Raw genomic sequence first — 13,204 nt, forward strand, 5'->3', positions numbered from 1 at the left:
CTTTCATAACCTGATCTAACAGCTTGATGCCTATGTAATTATTTGTATCTAAAGCGTCACCTTTACCTTTGTAGCAGTTGACTATGATGCTGCTACACCAGTCATTGGGTATGACTCCTTCATGTATCACCTGGTTCGTAATACGGGTGACTAGGCTATAGCCAACACTGCCAGATATTTTGAGCATCTCTGCAGTGATTCCTGATGGGCCGGGGGCTTTCCCGGTCTTCATACTCTTAATTGCTTTATCTACCCTGGTACTATCAACTCGGATAGCTGGTCCCTCTATTGGGTCGACATACGGCAGGCTCTCTTTCTCCCATTCATTCTCTTTATTAAGCAATCTATCGTAGTGGCATCTCCAGACCTCTTTCTTTGCATCCTCATTTAATGCAAGCGTACCATCATCCATGCGAACACATTTCTCTCTTACAACATCACTATTCTCTCTCCTACACTGTCTTGCAACACGAAATACCTCGAGTCTTTGGTCCTCACGGTGCAGAACATTGGCAAATCTTTCCTTATCTGCTTCCCCTCTGGCTAAATAAACCTGTCGCCTAGCCTCCCTTCTGGCACATTGGTACAATTCCCTGCTACCACCGTTCTTCCAGTCCTTCCAAGCCTGTTTCTTTTGTCTAATAGCCCTGTCTACCTCCTTGTTCCACCACCACGTTACTCTGGGTCGGGAGGGGACCTTACACCACCCACAAATCTGGTCGGTGGCTTTCAACAGGTTGTCCCGCAGAAATCTCCAATTGTCTTCCACGTTGTATGATGCTATATCCCCTTCTATTTCGTTAAATGCTTCAAGTAACTTGTCTCTAAGTCTCTGTCCGTTTGCAGGGTCTTTAAGCTTCCACACCCTTCTCCTCCAAGCCTGTCTAATTCTGGGCACCCATTTGCCTTGATCCCAAAGTCGCTAACTACTAATCTATGTTGTGGGGTACATTCTTTGCCAGGGTAGGTTTTGGCATTTATAAGCCGCCCTCTTTCCCTATTTCTGGCGAGGATGTAGTCGATTTGGCTAGAGTGTCTGCCGGAGCGGTAGGTGACTAGGTGACTGGCAGGTTTCCTGAAGTTGGTATTGCAGACTATAAGATCGGTTGCATCACAGAACTCCAGCAGTCTGGTTCCCTCCTCGTTGCGGGAACCGAAGCCATAGCCTCCATGTATGCCATGGAAGCCTCCAGCACGACGTCCGACATGACCGTTGAAGTCTCCAGCCACAAGGAGAAGGTCCCTGTCACTCGTCGACGAGGTAGTTTGCAAGAGGGTGTCATAGAATTGGTCTTTCAGACCATCTGGTAGCCCCGGTTGAGGTGCATAGGCTGAGATGACAGTAGCTAATCTATGATGAAGCACTAGTCTGATCTTAAGTACTCTGTCACTTACTCTAACGACCTCGATTACCTTATCCACCCATTTCTCCGCTAGAAGTATTCCTACGCCCCCGACCCCGTCAGTGTTCCCTGCCCAGAAAATCTTGTACCTGTGTTCTTTGCCTGTGAGGAACCTCGCAGAACCTCCTCTCCATCTTACTTCCTGGATGCAGCACATATCTACGCGTCTCCGTTCAAGCATCTCAACAATTTCACCAGATCTACCTTTCAGCGTGCCGACGTTGAGAGTGCCAATCCTAACAGTATGGGTGTTGGGGGTGTGGGCCTGTAGCCTGGGAAGGGGAAAAGCAGTGTCGTGTACCTGAAAAGAAAACTTGCAATTGGAAGAATTCATAAGCAAAACAGTACCTACAACCTGCAAACATTTCTCAAACTTAATGCGCTACCCAAAGGTAGGGGAGAGGATGGCCAAGGCCACTAGATGGGTTTCGGGAGACAGCCGAGGATGACAGGATGACAGAGGAATGAACTTCCGGTGGAGGGGGTGGGAGGGCGGGTTACCGTCAGCGAGTAGATAGAGCTCTTAATTGTAGATTTTAAATATTTGAGAGACAACAATGCATAAATCGTAATTTTTAAAAGAGCAATGAATTCTAGGTTAATAGAATATAACGTAGCATGAATTTAGGAAGCTTAGAAAATGAATAAGTATGAATTTAAGACAACAACTGAATTCAATTGAATTTCATGGAGAGAAACAAGATAAATAATAGAGGGCAAACTAAAGCGCGAAGGTATGAGATGTTTGAGGCCGTAAATATATATATAAATATGTATGTATGTATATATGTATGTATGTATATATGTATGTATATGTGTATATGTATGTATATGTGTATATATATATATGTATATGTATATGTGTATGTGTGCATGTATGCATATGTATTGTATTTGAATATGTGTTTGTTAATTATATTATATGTATGTATCTTCCCATACACATGCACTCACGTATGTGTATGTGTGTGTGTATGTATGTGTGTATATTTTTATGTGTTAGGTGTATATGTATTTATTCCTTGCTAATGTTTTTAACTAAATTCTTAAATACAATGGGGGGATGGCAGGAACCTACATTAATATAGCTAAGTCTATCGTTGGGCTTTCTATAGGGTTTGTAAATATTCTTATTTAAATCTAAAGATACATCTAGGAAATTGATAAAAGTCAGGTTGGTATCTGTTGTTATGCTAAGATTGAATGTTTTCATCATTTGGATAATGTCCTTCCTAAACCAATCTTGTACTGGTCCATTGGTTCTTTGTAGTTAAAGCCAGAGCATCATCTCTGTAAATGGCGATATATATACTAGGAAAAGTTTTACCCAATGTATCAAGTAGGAATAGTCCAATGAGATCGTATATGCCTGCTCCATCATATGATCCTATGCTCACATCGAAGGCACCCTCTGGAACTGGACCTAATCCTTGGGACCGTATTCCTCACCACGAGGAGAGTGGATAACTGAGGCCATTCTAGAGTTAATTTTAACCCACTCTGCGTTCTCACTAAAGAGTAAAGTCTTTCTAGCATTGAATATTATGTCCTTATCTTGCGAAGGTGAGGGCTTTATTGAGCAGTTCCTCAGAGATATCAATTATTCTATGAAAAAAACTATCCAGGGAACTATACTCTAAGAAACTTTTGGAGAAAATTACAAACCCTATTAAGTGTATGAGATGGGAAGCCTTCTTTTACAACATGGAAGAGGCTACTACAGAGAACATATTTTATGGAATTCAATCAAAGAAATTCCTTCCTAAAGTCAAGGACTTAGATGACTTCGAAACGGACCTACTGAAGCTTATAAACAAAATAAAATTTCCTAAGTCTTTCAACACTTTCCAACAGAAACTGAAAAATGACATCAAATACATAAAAAGTTCCAAAAGAACGGCACTTTTTTCTGATAAAACCAAGAACTTATAACTTGTAGAAAACAGCACATACTCATGACTTCTACATAACAACATTATTAGTAATTACACTAAAGCTAGACCACAAGTTTATAACGACATTAATAAAGAAGCTAGCATCATCGCCGCTAGAGGTCCTCCCCCAAAAAGAGGCCTTAATAACTATTAAAGACCATAAAAAGAACATCCCATCTAATCCTAAATGTAGACTTATTAACCCAGCAAAATCAGAAATTGGTATTATTAGTAAAGAAATTTTAGGAAAATTCAATGCTAAAGTCAGAAATGCTACTAGGTTAGTACAATGGTCCAATAGTAAAGAAGTTGTTAGCTGGTCTAAAGCCATTAGGAATAAGAATAAAGCGAGATTTACACAATTTGATATTGTAGATTTCTATGCTTCTATCTCAAAGGAACTGCTCAATAAAGCCCTCACCATCGCAGGGAATTTATAGAAATTAGTGCACAAGATAAGGACATCATATTCCATGCTAGAAAGACTTTACTCTTCGGTGAGAGTGCAGAGCGGGTTAAGACAACCGAGACAGAGGGTGTCTTCGATGTGAGCATAGGATCATATGATGGAGCAGGCATATGTGATCTCATTGGACTATTCCTACTCAACAATAGATACCAACCTGACTGTTATCAATTTCCTAGATGTATCTTTAGATTTAAATAAGAATATTTACAAACCCTATAGAAAGCCCAACGGTAGACTTAGCTATATTAATGTAGGTTCCAGCCATACCCCATAGTATTTAAGAATTTAGTTAAAAACATTAGCAAGAGAATTTCTAGCCTCTCCTCCAATATAAACATTTTTAATAGTGTTGCCCCAATATATAATAAAGCTCTAAAAGATAGTGGTTCTAGCGAGGAAATAACCTATACAACTATCATTAGTCCGGTAACAAAGAAAAGTAAAAATAGGAATAGGAAAATTATCTGGTTCACACACCCCTACTCCCCCGAAATGACCTTTAATATAGGTTGATATTTCTTATCCCTTATAGATAGGCATTTTCCAATCAATCATAATTATAGAAAGCTCTTTAATAGGCACAACTTAAAAATTAGTTTTAGTTCTACTAATAACTTCAAAAATATAATTGCACATAACAAACAAAAACAACAAAATGAAGCCGGCAGTTCCTGCAGAGTTAAAAATTTGTGCCTGCTAAATGTAGCTTGTATGACGAGGCCATCATTTATAAAACCACCGTAGATTCTACAACCACTAAGGACATAGTTTTGTCAAAGAAATATGTGGGTCTCACAGAGGGGAATTTCAAAGTCAGGTTCAACAATCACACCTTAAACTTCAGACACTGGAATAAAAGGAAAACAACCAAATTATCCAGTTATATATGGTCCTTATAAGAAAAAGGCGTCAGCTATAAGATTTACTGGAAGATCTTGACCAAGTGTAAACCTTACACCAATGGCAGTGGAAAGTGCGATATGGAAAGATGGCTTATCAGGAAAAGTTCCTTAGACCCCGCTACATGTCTAAATTCAAGAACTGAACTTTTTGGGTCATGTCCACATATGGTAAAACATTTGCTACGTTTTTGGACCCCCCCCCCCCAAGATCACAGACAGAACCTGCTTTTTATATTATGTCCACGTACAAGCCTTTCATATGTCTTAACATCTCACATATTTATATATATTTTATTACTTTATATATATTTTTTCTGCATATTATTTTTCACCCTTTATAATTGTAGTATATACCTAATGTATATGTATGTGCATATATACATGTGTACGAATGATTGTATATATATATATGAGTGCAAGACTCTACCTGTTGTACTTGTCTCCTTCCTTCATACATATACAGTGAGGGGAAATAAATATTCGTACATGTCAAAATTCTTTATTTATTTAATTTCTAATGAACATAAATGGGATATACCAATACTATATTTGCATACACATGCATAAACTAAGAATATGCAAAAGAAACTAATAAATTATAGTAATTAATGAATTTATATACAATTATAAATATTTAGGGGTGAAAAAAGTATTCGTACAGAATAAATTTATGCCACAAAATACTGTTAAAATAATTTTTTTTTTACTAGAACTTTCTCATTTGTTCCAATAATCTTATCAGTGGTCATTTTTAAGTGTCAAAACGCTAGCTTCTTCATTCAGCACTGAGACAACATAAAGTAGTGTCGTAATAATGGCGAAAAGTAAAGAACTCACAAATTCAGTGAAAAACTTAATTATTGAACAGTGGAAAGCAGGTAAAAGTTACAGGAAAATATCAGAGACCCTTTGTATTCCATTTTCTACCATATCTTCATTTATTCAAAGATATAAAAAATTGGGAACTGTTGAAAACAGAATAAGATCCGGTGCACCACTCAAGATTTCCCCTAGATCTTTAAGAAAAATGAAGTGAAGTATCAAAAAAAAACAAAAAAACGCAATGATCACCAGAAAGAAGTTGCAAGAAGATTTGTTAGCTTCAGGGACTATTGTTACACTATGAACAATCAGCAATGAACTTCATAGGAATGAACTGAAGTCATGTTCTAGAAAAACTCCACTGTTGACTAAAAGGCATAGAGATGCCCGTTTAAAATCTGATACATTCTGGAAAAATGTTCTTTGAACAGATGAGTTGAAAATTGAATTGTTTGGACGAAATTCGCGTAGCCATGTTTGGAGGAAAGATGATACCACCTATTCGCCAAAAAACACAATTCCTACTGTAAAGTTTGGAGGTGGCAACATCATTGTGTAGGTGTGTTTCTCTGCAAATGGCACTGGCAATTTACATGTGATAGATGGTAGAATGAATGCAGAGATGTACCAAAATATTTTGAACAATAATTTATGGGACTCTGTAGAAAAGCTCCAGCTTTGTGAAGGGTGGGTTTTACGACAAGATAACGACCCTAAGCACACGGTGAAGTCTACCAAAAATGGATTGTCAATCACAATATAAAATTATTAGAATGGCCAAGCCAGTCACCTGACTTGAACTCCATTGAAAATTTATGGCATTATTTGAAAATTAAAACTCATTCAAGAGCCCCAATGTGCATTCCAGATTTGAAGAAAATTTGTCAATTTGGTTGAAGTGGAACTGAATAATGGTTATGCTACGAAGTATTAAATCAGAATTATCAGTTATTTATGTTCTGTACGAATACTTTTTTCACCCCTAAATATTTATATTTGTATATAAATTCATTAGTTACTATAATTTATTAGTTTCTTTTGCATATTCTTAGTTTATGCATGTGTATGCAAATATAATATTGGTATATCCCATTTATGTTCATTAGAAATTAAATAAATAAAGAATTTTGACATATACGAATATTTATTTCCCCCCACTGTATGTATGTATATACGTTTATATATCTGCAGGTGTAGATGTGTTTGGCAAACAGGAGGGTGTATTTATGTACATACATATATAACTCATTTGTATATTCAAGTTTTGCGGCAAATGTGAATGTTTTACGGTTTATGTTTTTTGCGTACATGTTTTTATGGTGATCTTTCAATACCAGTACAAAATATCGGCCTTTTCCGTAAAAAGTGTCTTCGGCGATCTTTACCAAAGATCGGCCTTTTTCGTACTGGTATTGAAAGATCGCCTTTAGATGTAAATTTAGATTTAGAGTCGGATAAATACAAACCTTACCGTAAGCCTAATGATAAGCTATCTTATATTGGCAAAGAATCCAATCATCCAATCATTCTTAGGAACTTAGTAATGTAGGTAGATGAATATCGTCAATTTCACGGCAAGAGGTGCAAATGAGGGTAGCTACATCAAACTCCATTCTTCACCAAGTGCCACATATTGGAAGAGGCTCTCAGTCATAACAGTGTAACAAAACAGCGGTGCATCGGCATGGCCTTAGCTCTGAGCTGAAACTATAGAAAAAAAAATCATTTAATTTTTAGACAATTCGATATAGGGTGTTCTATTTTGCATGTCTTTTATCTGAATTTTATTATTATAAACTCAACAGTTTTTTAAAAATGTTGTTTGTATATATACGTCAGGATCTAGATATGTTTTTATGTGGTTGTCTGTATTGTAGGCATGCATATGTATATGTGTAAGTAAGCGTGTATGTTTATACTTTTGCACATACATACATGGATGTATATGTGTGCATGTATTTGCTTATATTTGTATGAAAGTGTATTTGCATGCATATTTCTATATATGATGTCTTGCAAACATGCAAGTGCTACCAGTCGAGAACTCCACATACCGGAAGCCAGCAAGTGTATGGGGTCATCAGGAGAGAATGCGCGCCGTTTCGGGGCCTACCTCTCGACGGCATCAATGTGCACCCCCTCACTGATATGAGGCCCCGTTTGCTAGATCAACTGGTTATTAAAAACAAAGCTCAATATTTCTCTAGCCATTGCTCATCGTCTCTTTTTAACCAAATCCAGTGGCTAGCCTTCTCCACTGTATTTTGGATATCGGTCATGATGGTATTTACCTTACGATGAGTTAGGCCTAATGATAAACAGCAGTTATATGTTATATATGTAATCTTATATGTGTATTTATGCTAATATACACTTTTGTATACTGTAAATCCTCAAGTATAGTCCGCCCTTGAGTATAATACGCAAGGGATTTTTAGGGAGCTGTACCTCTGAAAAACCTAAACCTTGTGTATAATACGCATCCCTTCTCTAACTTGAGTCAAAGAGGTCTATATAATGTCCTTGGTTTGTAAACATAAATACAGTAACGTCCTTTATTATTATTGCATATATAACATAATGCAAACGTGTAGCTTTTTTGTGCACTTTGTTTGCAGAAAATAAAGAAATAACAGTAATAACGTCAGGTTGGGAGCGCGAAGCCTTCCACCTTTAGTGAACGACTTTTCTCCAGTCAACATCCATTCAGTCCATAAATCACGCAATTTGTTTTTAATCGGTTTGTTAATAGAGACATCTAATGGCTGCAATATGGAGGTCATACCCTCTGGAATGATACCAACATCTGTTTTGTGACGTTTTTTTTAAATGCTTGAGTTTACCTTCACTTCTGTGGCAACTAAAAGCATCTAGTACAAGCAAGTTGTTCTGTTTAATTGCTCCACCAGGACAATTTCCCCATACAGTGTCAATCCAATCTCTAAATAACTCATCATCCATCCAGCCTTTTTGTTGATATCTAATAATAATCCCTGTTGAAAATTTCACGTTTTTGGGTGCTGTTTTATGTTTGAATATTATATACGGTTTAAGTTTGGTACTGTCAGCCATACAAGCTAACATGATGGTAAAACGATTTTTTTCATGGCTTGTGGTTTTAATTGTAATTGACGATGTACCACTGAAATCTATTGTGCTATCTACAGGCATATCAAAAGTTAATGGGGTCTGGTCCGCATTACCAATCAATGACAATGGGTAATCCTTTTTCCGTCGCATTTTAATAATAAACTTTTGAAAGTTCATTAACTTCTCTTCAATATCAGCTGGTAACTTTTGTGAAATGTGGGTTCGCCTCCTAATAGACAAGTCATGCCTTGACATAAAGTTACTGGCCCAGCCATGTGATGCTTTAAATCCCGACTCATTAAGTTTTATCTTTTTAGCAATGAGTTTTGCCTGTAACCTCAAATGTACTGTATTAATGGCTATTCCACCAAATCTTCTTCCCTCTACCCACTCAAGCAAAATTTTTTCAAGCTTAGGATGTTTGGCTTTTTTTCTCCTTCTTGCCTTCTTTATCTTTGGCATCTGTTTAATTTCATCTTTATATCTTCTCCATAACCTGACATTGCTTTCGTCAACATCAAATTTTCTTTCAGCGGCCCTATTACCATACTCTTCAGCATATGATATAACTTCAAGCTTAAACATAGCTGAATAAGATCTATGAGGCATTTTATGGGCATGTAATGTATAAAATGTTTTATTGAAGATTAATGTACAGGTTTAAATCCCGCTTATAAAAAACCCTAGTAAAGACCCACAGTAGTTCAAACATTTAATACCGGTATTTAATTACATATTTATTGTTTGCCATGGTAACTATGCAAACTGCCAATACAAACAGCAGGATGAACTATTTAGCGCAATTTGTGCGTAATTAAGCCAGCAGCACCTAGTCGAACAAACACTTCCGTGCATGCGTAATACAATAATGGTAATGTTCTTAACTGTTATATGGAAATGCAAATATGTTTACAAATTCTTTTTGTTACAGGTTATTCTGTGTTCTGAATACTTTTATTTTAATAAATGTTGCTTACTGCAAGTTATGGATGATTCTTTTATGACTTCATTGCTTTCAGGCTTAGCTTAAGGTATTTTCATGCCCGACATCACAAAATGCGTCTGAATAAAGGTTACGAGACAGCAAATAGAGACTCGGACATTGCTTAGAAAATATTTTTCATTTTTAACCTCGTATATAGTATGAACTAGGAATTTTGACCTTTAAATTTTGGGAAAAAAAATGCGGATTATACTCGAGGATTTACGGTACATATATATACGTAATTTTATTTTTGTGTACGTTTGTTACACATATTCAGTCACCTATCTTTCTTCTTTCTCTCTTTTTCGTTCCTTACGAGAAGTATCCTCTCCCTGTTCGTTACGTCTATAGCGTCTTATATCAATGCGTTCCTTTCCTTGCTGTTACATTTAAATCCTTTTTTTTCTTTTCCCCCCCCTCCCTACGTTTTTATTTCTCATCTAGCTTGTCTGTTATAACGTCTATATGTATACACCAAGTGATTTTCGCATGCAAGCATGATTGCGTACATATGTATTTGTGTGCGTATATTTATGTATTATATATATATATGTCTGTAAATGTATGTTGTCTATGTGCATCTATCTGTGTTTTTTTATGTATATATATGTATATTTTAGATGGTCTAGTTGTAAAATATTTATGTAATGGAACATGTAAATTTTAATCTTAATTTTAATGTATTAATTGATTTATATTTCGTATATAATTATTTACAATGTGTATTTTGAATCCGCTCTTTGATTTAAGGTTTTCCTCAATTTTTATAATAGGACGAGTTTTTATTGAATTCATTTATTTTGTTCATTGAAAGGACCAATAAAACAAATCCATTTTTAAAGGGTATCCTTTAACTAGTTTTGATCATATTGTTATTTCGGTTCTATTTTAACAAAACTGTCCGATGAACGGGAACGTGAAACTCTGAGTAAAAGCTTTGGTTATATTTTCTGCTGCTTTTAAATAAAGCATATTACTCTACCTCTAGTATTTGAGTACTCTTTTTTCCACCTTGTGCTTATGTGCTTTACAGATTTATGTACTTACTCTAGTATATATATAAAAATAAGAGGAATGACCAGCAAAAGTGGACTCCTATATGCTAGAAATAGATGCCGAATCATCTAACCACGAAAAATATGTTCTCAGTAAAAATTTAGCGACACAACAGACTGTAAAAGGGCAAGACAAATGAAAAAATACTAAATAAAAAAACGATTAACCTATATACCATGGTCTAGCATATTAAAAAAATCCGAAAATTAAAATTATATTACATACAAAAATAAGAGGAATGACCAGCAAAAGTGGACACCTAGAAATAGATGCCGAATCATCTAACAACGAAAAATATGTTCTCAGTAAAAATTTAGCAACACAGCAGACTGTAAAAAGGCAAGACAAATGAAAAAATACTAAATAAAAAAAAAAAACGATTTACCTACGTACCATGGTTTTACCTGTTAAAATTCACATAAGTAAATATCTGCAGGATCATCAGCGTAGTCTGTCATTCCTCTTATTTTTGTATGTAATATTTTAATCTACGAATATTTTTTTAATATGCTAGACCACTGGTTTTAATTGATTAATATCAATTTCTACCCTTATTAATAAATTTCAAATAATGATGTTCTCAAACCGGTAAATTAGCTGCAAAAATTTATTAACTGCAGAGTTATTTCCGGACTCAGCACGCCAGATTGAAGACATTTGAAAGGATACACTGAATGTAATTTGTAGAACTCTACACGTGCTCTCTTTCGGGTGGACGTCTTGTGTCTAGTTCTGGAAATTATATTTTATAAACCGACAGACTACGCTGATGAGCCTGCAGATATTTACTTATGTAAATTTTAACAGGTGAAACCATGGTATATAGGTTAATCGTTTTTTTATTTAGTATTTTTTCATTTGTCTTGCCCTTTTACAGTCTGTTGTGTCGCTAAATTTTTACTGAGAACATATTTTTCGTGGTTAGATGATTCGGCATCTATTTCTAGCATATAGGAGTCCACTTTTGCTGGTTATTCCTCTTATTTTTATATATATACTAGAGTAAGTACATAAATCTGTAAAGCACATAAGCACAAGGTGGAAAAAAGAGTACTCAAATACTAGAGGTAGAGTAATATGCTTTATTTAAAAGCAGCAGAAAATATAACCAAAGCTTTTACTCAGAGTTTCACGTTCCCGTTCATCGGACAGTTTTGTTAAAATAGAACCGAAATAACAATATGATCAAAACTAGTTAAAGGATACCCTTTAAAAATGGATTTGTTTTATTGGTCCTTTCAATGAACAAAATAAATGAATTCAATAAAAACTCGTCCTATTATAAAAATTGAGGAAAACCTTAAATCAAAGAGCGGATTCAAAATACACATTGTAAATAATTATATACGAAATATAAATCAATTAATACATTAAAATTAAGATTAAAATTTACATGTTCCATTACATAAATATTTTACAACTAGACCATCTAAAATATACATATATATACATAAAAAAACACAGATAGATGCACATAGACAACATACATTTACAGACATATATATATATAATACATAAATATACGCACACAAATGCACATGTACGCAATCATGCTTGCATGCGAAAATCACTTGGTGTATACATATAGACGTTATAACAGACAAGCTAGATGAGAAATAAAAACGTAGGGAGGGGGGAAAAAGAAAAAAAAGGATTTAAATGTAACAGCAAGGAAAGGAACGCATTGATATAAGACGCTATAGACGTAACGAACAGGGAGAGGATACTTCTCGTAAGGAACGAAAAAGAGAGAAAGAAGAAAGATAGGTGACTGAATATGTGTAACAAACGTACACAAAAATAAAATTACGTATATGTACCGTAAATCCTCGAGTATAATCCGCATTTTTTTCCCCAAAATTTAAAGGTAAAAATTCCTAGTTCATACTATATACGAGGTTAAAAATGAAAAATATTTTCTAAGCAATGTCAAATAATAATGTTCTCATAAATTTCAAATAATGATGTTCTCAAACCGGTAAATTAGCTGCAAAAATTTATTAACTGCAGAGTTATTTCCGGACTCAGCACGCCAGATTGAAGACATTTGAAAGGATACACTGAATGTAATTTGTAGAACTCTACACGTGCTCCCTTTTGGGTGGACGTCTTGTGTCTAGTTCTGGAAATTATATTTTATAAATCGACAGACTACGCTGATGAGCCTGCAGATATTTACTTATGTAAATTTTAACAGGTGAAACCATGGTACGTAGGTTAATCGTTTTTTTATTTTTATTTAGTATTTTTTCATTTGTCTTGCCCTTTTACAGTCTGCTGTGTCGCTAAATTTTTACTGAGAACATATTTTTTGTGGTTAGATGATTCGACATCTATTTCTAGCATATAGGAGTCCACTTTTGCTGGTCATTCCTCTTATTTTTGTATGTAATATAATTTTAATCTTTGGATTTTTTTAATATGCTAGACCACTGGTTTTAATTGTTTAATATCAATTTCTACCCTTATTAATAAATTTTAAACTAGTATATATATATATATATATAAAGTTTAGGAAGGTATAACAATGCAATATAGAACAA

This window comes from Octopus bimaculoides, chromosome 11 (genome assembly GCF_046866305.1).
Source record: "Octopus bimaculoides isolate indiv1 chromosome 11, ASM4686630v1, whole genome shotgun sequence".
Lineage (NCBI taxonomy): Eukaryota > Metazoa > Mollusca > Cephalopoda > Octopoda > Octopodidae > Octopus > Octopus bimaculoides.